At 37.2% G+C, this 14,147-nt stretch overlaps 1 protein-coding gene across 3 annotated transcripts in view; it reads left to right on the top strand.

Moving 5' to 3' along the window:
* RFX3 (regulatory factor X3) overlaps positions 1-14,147 on the top strand; it is a 327,432-nt gene that overhangs the window by 223,357 nt on the left and 89,928 nt on the right. The gene's annotated exons all lie outside the window — the stretch shown is intronic.

Raw genomic sequence — 14,147 nt, 5'->3', positions numbered from 1 at the left:
CCAGGGTCACACAGCTAGCATCAAGTGTCGGAGGCCAGATTTGAACTCAGGTCCTCCTGAATACAAAGCCAGTGCTTTATCCACTGTGCCACATAGCTGCCTCCAGCAATACTTGTCTATACAACTTTCCACTCACCTATGAGAGTCCAGAATGTTTTTTAACCCCTTTTCCATGTTCCCATTATAAAAATGTTCCATATCACTTAAATTCTGATCCTAGACTTCAATTAAAATATTCCCCTATTACCAAATTTGACAAGAGACTCTGTGGAAATGTATTTCTCTAATTCAAATGAGCTTTGATTTCCTGATTTCCCAAGTATAGATGGTACCTCTAATAATACAGATGTCAACTCCTCCCCATCTGACTTGATTTTTTAGTAGGTGCAATGGTCAAAAAAGTCATTGTCTCATGTCCAGTCTTTCACTGATGAGCCCCATCTGTGTTTTGCTAAACTGATTCTCAAAGAATGATCTCTTACTAGACCTGTCAAATTTGGCAGGACCTAATGGAACATAAGCTTCCCTGGCAGTCTTTAAGAACCTAGGTTGACTGTAGCCCATGGTAAAGCAATGGAGGAGAACATAAGCTAAGGAAGATATTTAGCACTAAACGCTATTAATGTTTTTAGAGACACTGGTATGTGACATGGAGTGAAAATGAAATTTTTCTTGAGTTTTATGTAAAGTACTGAGATTCATTCCTTTTCACTGAATTGAGACTTTTTAAGGAGCTAATGAGATCATGCCCCTTCATACTTTTCTCGAAAGGAACACATAGATCTTAATTAGTCATGAAGTTTCCATAACAGTAGAATACAAAGATAGTATGGGAAATTAAAATTCACAAATAATCCGAAAGTCTTTTTCAACATTTGTCATATTTGCTAGAGTTAGAAACTTACTAAATGATTTTATTTTCACTTTTACTTCTTTCCCCCACTGTGTCCATCTTCTCTTAATAGTTTTAACATAAGATGGCAGTGAGATATGGCTCAGAGACCCATATTTAGAGAATGAAGGAACAGTCTAAATAAACTATAGACTAGGGACTTATCCCCCTGAATAATTAAAAATTATTCTTCTAAATAACAATTTAATAAATAACAACTAATGAACAGAGGTTCATTATTTGAGCTTAATAAAGTCACTTAAATTTACTTATATTTTAGTGATTTTAGTGACCTAGTGATTATAAGGAATTAGTTGTGATTTGTGGTTTTCATAACCCTATCTTTGCTTAATTATGGTCAGACTGAAAAAAAAAATGTAAGCTTGGGTGTGTACTTTGGGAGATAATTGAGCAAACAAGAGGAACTCTGAACATAGGGAACATTTATTGAAACTAAGTAACTATGCCTCCTTCTAATAGCTTTCCCACGCCCATGTGGGTGTGGCAAGATTATAATGGGGACAGTGCATGTGGGTGTGCTGAGCCAATTGGAGACTCAGCATGGCAAAAAACCGCCCCTCCCCTTCCTGTGGGGAAGTCAGTTAGATTCAGTTGGATACAGTTAAAGAGGAGGTTGAAAGGGGTTCTGAGGGAAACTGGGAAGGAAGGCAGACAATTAGAGGAACTGCTGGTTTTTGACCTTCGGACAAAAACAAAAGAGACTACAGCTAATAGCTTACAGATTTCCGGTATTGGTGAGTTTGTGTTTTTTTGTTTGTTTTTTCTTTTTTCTTTAGGCAAAGCTAGCTCTTTGGAGCTGGCTGGGCTGGAGGCAGGTTTGGGTGCGTGGGGCCTTTTTACCCCAGAGATTTATACATTGTTTCTAGTTCTATTAATCTCATTTATCTTAAATAGGAAAAAGGACAAATGTCAATACTCTTTATGTGGCATATATGATATATATTTAAATGATTGGCTGCAAAAAGTGGTGACCAAGTTGGAATTCAATCTTTGCTTTACCTTTTGCTACTTTGTTTTAATCTGAAAAATTCCTGTAGCATAAATCTTGGAATAAATTTGGACCTGAAATGAATTTGATCACATACTTTCTGGGTTCATCATCACAAATATGCCTATCATTACATAATCCTATATCACCAATATATTTGGGTGTCATCAGGGAGGAAATGGGCCATGCAGCAAGATCACAGAAAGTTTTTAAGAAAAAGAATGCCAGTTTTACTTTTTTTGTGTGAGGCAATAAGGGTTAAGTGACTGGCCCAGGGTCATACAGCTAGTAAGTGTTATGTCTGAGGTCAGATTTGAACTCAGGTCCTCCTGAATCCAGGGGCAGTGCTTTATCTACTGTGCCACATAGCTGCCCCAAGGTCTGCTTTTAAAAATCAGTCTTATCTAACATAAACTAATTTTTATTTACAAATGACTTTTTGTCCCCCCTAGATATTCTAAACCAGTTTTGGCACATACAAAATTACCAAAATTATCCAAATGTTACCAAATTAACCATGAGCCAAATGTAAGCATTCAGTTTAGATAAATAACCAAAGGATCTGACTAACTTGAATCAGATTGGAAATTTTGCAAAACAAAGAGATTATTTTTGTCCATAAAAGCCTGAAAGACAAATCTCCCATTTAAATAAGTTCTTTGTTTTTTTAGAACTAGAAAGAACCCTTATATAGCCATTTCTATTGCACCATTCCATTGCAACTTGAAGTGATTTTTACAAGCATTGTTTTTGTATAAATATATCTGTGCTTCTTAAACAGCACTTTTAGTGCCAAGGGATTTAGTAAAAGATGGTAAGGGCAGTTGTTCAGTTGTTCCTTTTGACGCCCTCTTTCATTTGACAATCCTTTATTTGATAAGCAGTTATCAAGAACCTACTAAGTGCCAAGCACTGGGCCAAGTGCTTGCCACACTAAGATAGAAACAAAAGAGTCTTCAAGGTGCTTACGTTCTGCTGGAAGGAAACATTACCTAAACATATATGTAAATACAAAACTCAGAAACTATTCTGACGACCCCAAACCTTCTTTTCTACCACTTAAACATGGGATCTGGTCTTGTCACTACCCTGATCACCCTTATCTTGCTATTGTACTTCAGTCGGTCAAACCGTTTCTAAAATGTGGCTCCCTGAACTCATGACACCACTCCCGTGGCCTGACTAAAGAAAGGAATAGCAAAATTATCATCTCTTCCTTCTCCTTCAAGTGTAGATCTTTACCTCTCTGGGCTGTCATGTTATGACATGATGATCTTGGATCCCACTAAAACACCATCCTTCCTCCCCTGCCCCCCTGCCATGAGCTATTGTGTTTTCACTATCTCTCAATTTTGTACTTAACATGATTGATTCTTTTTTTTTAACTTTTTTTTTAATACTTTGCGAGAGACAGCATGGCATAGATAGTATAGACTATAGGACTGAGATTCAGAAAAGCCTGGGTTGAAATCCTGTCTCAGATTCTTACAAGCAGAATGACATTAGGCAAGTCACTTTTCTGTGCCCCAGTTTCCTTGTATGTAAAATGAGGGGATTAGACTCAGTGACCTCTAAGGTCCCTTACAGTTCCAAATCTATAACCTAGGTTTATCTTCATTAAATTTAATTTTCCTAGGTTTGACCAAACATTCTACCATGTCAAGAATATATTTTTGAATCTTTATTCTGCCATCCATCCTTTAGTTATCTCTTCCAGTTTGCTATCTTTGGTTTCATCCAAACCCCTCTAGAATCTTACAATATATCAATTTCTTGGTTGCCTTCTTTTGCCTCAGTGGTAAAATTTAGAAGGGTATGAGCCTAGAGAAAATAGAAAGCTTTATTGGAAATTGTCTGGATTAAAACCCTTACAGATTTCACAAATAGCAGATTCTTAAAATTGGAAGGAACCTCAGAAACCATCTAATCCAGCTCAAAACTTTAAAAGAATCCCCTTATCATATCCAACAATTTATCTTCTTGTCTTTCTTATTATTCACAATCCTATAGAAACTTAAGGTTTAGAAAATGTATCCGTTAAAATGTATTCACTCTGGGCAGCTAGGTAGCACAGTGGATAAAGCACTGGCCTTGGATTCAGGAGGACCTAAGTTCAAATCCGGCCTCAGACACTTGACACTTAACTAGGTGTGTGACCCTGGGCAAGACACTTAACCCTCATTGCCCTGCAAAAACACAAAAGAAAAATTAAGTGATTTGCCCAAAGTCACAAAACAGTTGTCACAGCCAGTAAACAAACTGTTATCAGAACTTTTCCAAACACAGGATACTTGGGTTCAAATCCCATCTTCAATATTTACCAGCTGTTTATATATGGGTAATAAATTTCATCTCTCAAGACTTAATTTTCTCACTTCTAATATGGGGATTATCATTTTTGCACTATCAACCTTGAGGGGTACTGTGAATAAAGGGCCAAATACACCTTAGAGCATTATGTCATCCAGTCTGTCAGATCACAAGCAACCACTGAGCATTGACAATTTGCCAAATACTGTGCTAAGCATGAAGGATACAAAGAAGGGAAACAATGGCCCCTGGGTTCCAGGAGCTCACTTTTTAATGGAGATGACATGTAAATAACTAGTCACATCCCAATGGATCCATAACAAATGGCAGGTGATTTCAGAAGGGAAGGCATTAGTAGGTGGAGAAAGTGGGGGGATAGAGAAAGCTCTCCTACAGGAAAGAGGAAATCCAGGAAGCTGAGGTGATGAGGGAGTGCATTCCAGGCACGAGGTACAGCTAGTGCAGAGGCCCATACAAGAGAGATGGTGTGCCCTTGGCAGGAAAGAAAAAATAGGCCACTATAACTCGTGTGTAGAGCACTGTAACTGGTGTTATTAGATTGGAAAGATAGAAAAAGAAATTAACTTTAGAAATCATATTAGCAACCAAGTATAAGATGGATTGGGGAAAGAGTTGTGACAGGGAGAATAATGAGAAGGCTATTGCCATAGTCCAGGGAAGAAGGCATGAGGCCTTAACTAGAGTGGTGGCTGTGTGAATGGAGGTGTACTGAAGGGAGAAACAACATGAATTGGCAATGGATTAGAGCTTATCATCATCCTTATTAGATAACATATTGCCTAACAACATATTGTCTAGTAATTTGCTGATTAAAGTGTCTTGCACACAGTAGATGCCTTCCCTTTCCTGCACCCTTTCCCTTAGGCCCAGGTCATCCAGACCCCATCTGGACTGGGGAATGAGGGTGGAGGAAAAACTTGCCACTACTTGAAGCATTCATTCCCCTTACCTTCCACGCAACCCCTACTCCAAGATGCCTAGATCCAGTCCAAACTGCTTGACTTCTCACACTGCTTGGTTGAAATGGGAATCACCAACCCCGTGTCTTCCAGGGAGATGGTGGATCACCATAACCATTTGCTTTGTCTCTGTGCCCTCTAGAGCTGTATGGTACAATGGATGGAGTACTGGCCATGAAATTGGGAGGATCTGAATTCAAATCTGGCCTCAGACACTTACTGGGTATGCGGCCCTGGGGCAAGTCACTTAACCCCAATTGCCTCAACCATTTCAGGCCACCTCCAATCATCCTGATCTGTATATCTTTCCACTGTACCTAAATGTCTTTGGAGGAGAGAGTGAGATTGGAAACTCTGCATAGCCCTCCCTCACTTAAACCCAATTTACCTTCCTGATATCATGATCCTCTTTAAGCACAAAGGACACACAACAACAACAACAACAACAACGCCCTCTAGACCACCGAGGAATTGTCATCTCACACACTGATTCAAGCTAAGGATTTCTGGGCCTTGCAATCAGTTCTCATGTTGTCTAAAACTTCTAGGCCTTTTCATTCTCACTGCAGATAAACTTCATTTTACCTATCCTCCAATTATAGGGCAATTCTTTGAGAGCAGGATCTGTCTCAGTTTTTCAATTCACATTCCCAGTGTTTAGTGCTTAGCAAATAGTAAGCATGTAATAAATGCTTTTCATACATTTGATAAATGTTTGTTAGATTAAACTGGATCTTATTCCTTAGCAGTTATGATTTTGTGCCCTTTATTCTCAAAAAACTACATCTGAAGTGGTAAGAATCCTCATTTTGCCAAAGCAGAATTTCAAGTTCTTTCCTTTCCTAGCCTGGTTTTTATAAAGCATCTTGGAAAAACAGGATCCACTGCATGAGTTCTTTACCTATTTTATATGAGGAGTCCTATGGCGGTCTGGTTAAGTCTATGGACACTTTCTTGGATTAATGTTTGTTTTAAATTCATAATTGAAGAAAATGCTCAATTTCAGTTAGCACTTAGGGAAAATAATTATCAAAGAGTCATTAAACAGTATTTTTGTCTTACATTTTCCAAAGAATATTGGATGAGTTTGATGTATGTTTAAGAGACACATTATTAGAAAGGAGCCTATTAAGATGGTGATGTTTTATACTGAATAAAATACTTTTTAATGATTAATAAACAATAAGTACAGTGAGATCTTATATTTTCAACATTTTTCAACTAATTCTGAAATGGCAGTGTTGTCCACTATTGCATATCACTTCTGAAAGGATGTTTGTTTTTTTACTAATACCCTTGTGGAAGATGCCCTCATCATATATAGATGCATCTCATACATGTACAGGAGGTTGTGGTTGTTGATGTTCTCTTGATCACTTTTTTGTATTACTAATGTCTGAGATTTTTCTCATACTTTTAATATCTTTCCCTCTTTCAGATACCTTATAAATTGGCACTGCATAATCTTAAAATTGCATTACCCCCAGCACAGATTTCCTCTAATGATGCTTGGTCTAACCCAACTGCTTTTCCTATCTTTGTTCTTTTTAGTGCCATTTCTACCTCTTTCTCTAAGCATATCCAGAACATTGATATTAGGCTCCAAGTGTAGGGGTTTCACTGTGCAATTTTTTTTTCTATTTTTCTTCTATGTAGTCCTCATTCCATTTGGAACTACTTTGATTAGTCATATACCTTGACAAGCTTTCTCTAAGCAAAACAACCCTGCTTCATATATTATCTGCCTCCATAAGATTTTAATTAAAATAATTTCTAAAAAGCCTTGTTGAATTCAACAGACATTGATCAGGCACCTACTTGGCCAAGACACTCGGAGTATAAGACAAAAGCAAAATAATGTCTGCTCTCAAGAAAGATTAAATTCTACTCAGTATTATAACATATACACAAGTAAATATAAAGTACAGAAAAAGAAAAAAGAAAATAAATTCAAGATGGAAATAAATTCAAGAATGGGGTATATGGCAGCATCAGAAGAAGTCTCACTTGGGCCATGATACCTGAGCTGTGATTTGGGGGAAATAAGGGGTTCCATGAGGCAACAGCATAGAGGGAATAAGTTCCATATATGTTGCAGATGAGTGATAGAGATAGTGGATCGGTATTACTAGACTAGGGAACATGAGGGATTCATAAGTATAGCCCCATTTTATGATCAGTTAGAAAGAGACAAGATAAATAGGAGAAAAGAAAAAGTGAAAGAAAAGAAAGAGGTCAAAGGAGAAAGACATCAGAGAGATTTAGAATTTGTTTCTTTGACTGTCGGTGCCTTTATTACCAATCTGATTATAATTACTTGTAGCAAAGTTGCATTTTCAATCATAAGCTTTGTCAGTACTTTGAAAATTAAGATTGCATGTAAGGGAAATGAACAGGAAAAAAATAGAATCAATATTCAAATCATACCATGCTTCCCTGACAGTCATCAGACAATTACATTTATTCCATGTAGAAACAAGATGTTACCAAGTTTGCAGCTGCAAATTCCCTACCTCTGAATTTGTAGGTAATAGTTTACACATTGTCTTTAATACTTTGTCAGCACCCTAATTTAGGACATTATTACCACATATGTATTTCATCTTGAATTATAACCTTTGTTTCTAGACTAGCTGACTTCTCTTAGTCCATCCTGAGGCCAGATTTAACTTCTAAAATACTGCTTTGATCTTCTTCCTCCCTTGTTCAAAAACCCTCGATCTCTTTCCATTGCCGGCCAAATGAAATCCAAACTTAAATTGGTCTTCAGGACCCCCGATGTATGACTTCATATGAAGCTTTACAAACTTCACTCCTATTACTGCCCAATATGAGCCCTTATATAGCCTTTTCTTTCTTACTTCTTTGACTCTTATCATGTCATTTCCTATGCCTACAATGTTTCCTTCTGAAATTACATCTCTGAGGATCTAGCTCAAATATCAGCTCTTACATTCTGACTCCCTGATCTCAAGACAGAAATTGATTTTCTTCTGTCCTCATGTAACACTTCTTTTGTGCCATTAGTATGAGAAGGGGATTTAAACTTCTAGAATACAGCTCAAAATATGGAAATGATGGACTTTGGGCTAGGGAAACAGAATGCAATTGATGAGCCAATTAAAATGAGTTTGCATTTGATCAAGAATCACCTGATCACTGTCCCCTAAATAATATAGGAAATAGAATAGCAGAAGAGAACCCTCAAGGGGGCTTATATTCTACTTGGGGAACTCAACATTTTTACAGACAAAGAATATAGAAAATTAAATGCAAAGTGATGATGGGGGGATATCAGATTCAAAGGGCTGGGGGACTGATAACTATAGCAATCTGAAGGACCTCTTACAGGTATAAACCTTTAAGATTAGGTTTTTAGGGAGCATGCCCTCCAAGAAGTGAAGGGGAGAAGAGAGAGTATTCTAAATATGGAGGATAGTGTGTGAAAAGGCAAGGAACAAAGGAGATAGGATGTTGTATATCTGGAACAAAAAACAGACCACCTTAACCATGCTGTAGTTTCCATGAGGTGGGAATGATGGGCTTTAAATGTCAAACAGATGAGTTCCCTCTTTATTCTAGAGGCAATGGGGAGCCACTTAAGATAATTTGGCAGCTCTCTGGAGGATGCATTGGAGAGCAAAGAGATACATATATGGGTGTCAACCAAATACAGAGGAGAGTGCAATGAACTTGGGAGTCACGAAGACCTGGGTTCAAATCTCAACTAAGAAACTTACTTTGGGGCAGCTATGTGGTGCAGTGGATAAAGCACAGGCCCTGCAGTCAGGAGGACCTGAGTTCAAATCCCACCTCAGACACTTGACACTTACTAGCTGTGTGACCCTGGGCAAGTCACTTAACCCTCATTGCCCCACAAAAAGAAAAAGAAAGAAAAAGAAACTTACTGGCTGTATGGCCCTAAGCAAGTCTCTAAGTCTCTTTGCTCCTTAGTTTTTTCATCTGTAAAATGAGGGGGTTGGACTCCATGGCCTCTAAGGTCCCTTTCATCTCTAAATTTATGATTGTATGAATCTATAGCAATATACAGGGAGATCAATTAGGAGGGTATTGCAATAATCTAGGCAAGAAATGATGAATCCCTGAACAAAAGTGGTTATGATATGAGAAGAAAGGGACGGATATGAGAGATGTTATGAAAGTAGAATCTACAAGACTTGGCAACTGATTGTATACAGAGTAGGGAAAAGTGATGAAGGTGAAAAGTCAACAACAAGTCGGGGTTGTAAACCTGGTGACTGGAAAAATGATAGTCCCTTTGAAAGAAATAGGGAAATTAGGAAGAGAGATGGGTCTTGAGGAAAAATAATGCACTTGGTTTTGAATATGTTAAATTTGAGAAGCATATGAGACAGCTGGGTGGAGATGTCCAGGGCAAACAGAAATGATCATTGAACCCATTGGTGCTTATGAAATCACTAAGAGATATCATAGAAAGAGAAGAGAAAATGGTCTAGAAGTCCTGGTATACAGTCTTGCATAGGGGATATGGCATGAGTAAGAATCCAGCAGAGGAGACTGAGAGGAATTAATCAAACAGTTGGGGGGAAAGCCATGACATAATATCGTCATGAAAACCAACCCCAGGGAAGGGAAAGGGGAGAAGCTGGCCAACAATGTCCACAATAACATGTCAAGGATTAAGATTGAGAAAAAGGCCATTGGACTTAGCAATAATGTGATCACTGGTATTAAAAATTTCCACTGGGTATGGAAGCCAGTCTGTAATGAGTTGAGAGGTGAATTAAAGGTGACCATATCCCTAGTAAAAATAGCTAACATTTATATAGTGCTTACTTTGTACCCAGCACTGTGCTGAGTGCTTTACCATTATTATTTCATGTGATCCTCACAACCCTGAGAGAAAGATGCTATTATTATTCCCATTTTACAGATGGGGAAACTGAGGCAACAGAGGTAAAGTGATTAGCCCAGAGTCACACAGTACATTAGTGTCTGAGGGCAGAATTGAACTCAGGTCTTCCTGACTCCAGACCCAGCATTGTATCCAGTGAACCACCAAGTAGAAGGTAGAATTTGAACTTAGGTTTTTTTCAATTCCAACACTCCTACCACGACATTACCTTCTATTGATGAGAGACTTTAGCTATTTGGATATCTGCTGGAATTCTCTCTGCCAAAAGTAAAGCCACTGAGAAATTCCTGATTTATCTTAATGCTAATTCTGTCCTTCCAATCGGAAGAAGTGACAAGGGGAACTGCTGTTCTAAATCTGATTCTGACCAGAAAGGAAGATCTGGTTACTGAAATAGAAATGGCAGAAATCTTGAATGTAAATGACCATTCCATCAGAGAGTTCATGAAGGGGCAAAGGAAAATCAGAATTAGGCTAAAATGTACCTTAGATTCTGGGACAGCAGATTTCAAAGAGTCCATAAAAAGTATAAATAGGATCCAGTGGCCTATGATGGTTCGTAAGTCTCCTCCAGCACTTATAGTAGATAATTATTTGGTGTTCCAATTATTACCTACTATTATGTTTATTTGTGTTTTGTGTGTTCTTCTAGATGGTAAGTTCTTTAAGGTCAGAGAATAATATTTTGTTAGTTTGATCAATTCATTAAGAATTTAGTGAGGGGGCAGCTAGGTTGGTGCAGTGGATAAAGCACTGGATTCAGGAGGACCTGAGGTCAAATCTGTTCTCAGACACTTGGCACTTACTAGCTGTATGACCCTGGGCAAATCACTTAACCCTCATTGCCCTGAAAAAAAAAAGAATTTAGTGAATGTCTGTCATTTATTCTGTTTATACTAAGACTACTATCTTAGAAATTTCAAAAGAAATTTCCCAGACAGAGCTGATATCACACTGGGCAGTTGCAACTTAAGTAAATACAAGGGGATTTGAGGAGGGGAGAGATTATTAGCAATATTTGCGGATATCCAAGGAGTCTGAGGTACAAGAGATTGATGGGCGGGAGGGGTACATTTCATTAATATTTCTTGGTTATCCTTCTGCCCCTCATAATATTTCACAGAGTTAAGATGAGTCCTTTACATGAAGTAGAGAAAATGTGTTGATGTGAATTTTAATAACTAAGTTTCCTCCCTTCCAGGGAACTTCTTTTCACAGTGACAGGCACTTTGAACGAGAAGTGAAGCCCTTCTTTTTGCAAGTCGGCCAGTAACTACCTTGAATCAATATCAGTTTTAAGATCTACTTGGTCCCCTAGTTGTTTAATCACTTTCATAGCATGCAGCCAGAATCTTACACCATATTTCTAGATCAGTACATTTCCCTACAGAGGAATATATGTGAACAGCAGCATAAACTTTGGGGCTGGTCATTCTTTGACTTAACAGGCCTGATCATGAGTGAATTCTCCACCTGTCTGGGAAGGAATATCCTAGGAAATCCTAAGAAAGAAACCACCTGATCATTTCATCTGTGATTCCTTTCAATGTGGTAGTTCATAATACTGTGAAATGTCATTTGGTGTTAAGTACATTTATATCCAGGAGCATTTTAAAATCTTTGTGTTGAATTTTCACTTATGTTTTAGAGTAAATAGAAATATATGATTGTAACAGATATCTTTGGACTCAGTATTTTTCATGGTAAAAATAGAAGCTTGTTCACGTTTAAGTGAAAGCAGGGGAAAATCTAGGGAGTTAGAGATTTCTAGGAGTGCACCACTGAAATTGTTGACCCTGTAAGACCTTTGCTGGACAAAGAAGTGAGTCCAGTCGGAAGGTAGTTGATATCTTGGGAGAGAAAAAAGTCCAAGGACTAGAGGCCATATTTGGGTGGCAGGGAGGAGCAAGCAGTAGATTTCCTCCTCCTCCTGGAGCATAAGAGAGGAAGAATTCTGTTTGGGAGAGAGTGGGCAAGGTTGCAGTATCTTCTAAGAGGAGCCAGTTTTCTATGATTGAGAGTCTGAGAGAAAGGACAGGCTCTTTCTTAACGATAGGAGGGTGTTACATAGAACACAATGGGAGGGGAAACAGGGAGATTAGGGATATGGAAAGGAAACAACTCAACTGGGCACAAATGAGAAATAATTGAATAAATCTCTATCAATATAATGGAAGTATATAATGAGAGTAACATTTATAATTATGAGATATATAAAGAAATCTGGGAAGACCTATATATAAATGAAATAATGTGAATTAAAGAAAACAACCAGATCACAGGAAAAACTATGACTATGAAAGAAAAAATATATACAACTATATCATAGGAATAAACAAAAAAAATGCTCAAACAAACCTGAGTAGTAACTTGCAATGAACACTTCATGTGTTGAAATTCATATAAATAGGCATAAAGGATGTTTACTTCTCATGTTTAAAACAATTGATCTATATTTTTTGTTTTTTAATCTTTGATCTATTATTTTTAATAACAAGCTTTTGATATATAGGAATAAAATTGATGTATCTCAAAAATATGGCTTGGTTTTCCCTTTTGGTTAATGTAACGTGGATAAACCATTAGGCATCTTTTATTTATCTTTGTAAAAGTGGAGCCTAGAATGAGAACAGTGATCCAGGAACTTCTTAAACTGTGGAACTTCTTAAACTGTGGGTCATGACCCCATATGGGATCATGTAACTGAAAGTGGGGGTCACAAAAAATTTAGCATCAGTAAAAAGGTTATTTATACCTATTTTATATACCTCTATACCCATGGTTACATAAAAAATTTCTCAGGAAAAAAGGGGTCACTAGTAGAAAAAGAAATTTAAGAAGCCCTTCTTAATGGGACAACAGAAATGCTTACAGAGGTATAGCATAGTGGAAATCATAGCTAGCCTTGAAATCAAAATAGACTTCATTTTGAATGCTAACTTCAAGATTTACTAGTTGTGTAACTATATTCAAATAACTATCCTCTCTCAACTTCAGTATATTCATCTGCAAAATAAAGCCTCTGCTACCTACCACAATTAGGTTTCCCCTAACTTGAGGTCTTTAAAGCAAAATCTTGCTGTCATTGATTTATTACAGATAAAACAAAGTTATCTACATCAAATTCCTTTTTCTTGCATGTTAATATTATATCAAGGTTTATTAAAGAATTTGGTACAGTTGGCCAGTTTATAGATGGGTAGATAGTCAGTTGAGAGAATGAAAATGCTACCAGGACCCCCTTAAGTACTTACCCTAGAGATTTCAAAGAGAAAATAAAACCTTGATATTATTCTATTGTCTGTCATTCCACATATTTTCACAAGAAATTTATTAGAATTCCAAAATATGCTCCATTTCTATATTCAAAATAATACAAAAAATACAAAAAGTATCAACATCATAATAGCATATATTTTGTCGCATTTTGTTGTTTCCAGTGTATGATCAAGTGAATCATCTAATTCAATCTCATTTATACAAATTATCATTAAAGTATTTGCCATACCTGTTTATCATGGGGAATTTAGGGGCAGATCTGTGATTTCATCAGGACTTTTGAGATATGGGAACTCCTCCAAACCCACCCATCAGCAGCCCCTTTCTTATCATATAGTCTTTCAGCATAGTTTATGCCACTGAAAGATTAAGTAATGGAAGTAGTCACATAGCTAGTATGTATCAGGGGCAGAACTTAAACCCATCTCTTCCTGATTCCAACCTTAAATTTGATCAGATTGCTACAAAGATGAATTTGGTTTTTCCTTCTTAATTACACTTAACATTCTGTAACTGGTTTTACTTAAAGCAGGAGGTAGAAGTCACTCAGGAATATCACTAGATAAAAGACAGTGAATTTACCCAGACAAAAAGTCATATTTATTCTTACCTATTATATGACAAATTGATTTCTAGTTAATGTTGCAATGAGTTCAAATGGTAAGGCAGTTTCTGTGATTGCCCTGTCTCTGTTGGCTCTAAATTGTTTTTCTTTTATATCTCATTTCTACTGTCATTTCTTATGTCTCTATCACTATCACTGCATGATAGGATGAGATA

This window comes from Dromiciops gliroides, chromosome 1 (assembly GCF_019393635.1).
Source record: "Dromiciops gliroides isolate mDroGli1 chromosome 1, mDroGli1.pri, whole genome shotgun sequence".
NCBI lineage: Eukaryota > Metazoa > Chordata > Mammalia > Microbiotheria > Microbiotheriidae > Dromiciops > Dromiciops gliroides.
Note: the sequence above shows the minus strand (reverse complement) of the source record. Positions and strands in the feature narration are given on the sequence as shown.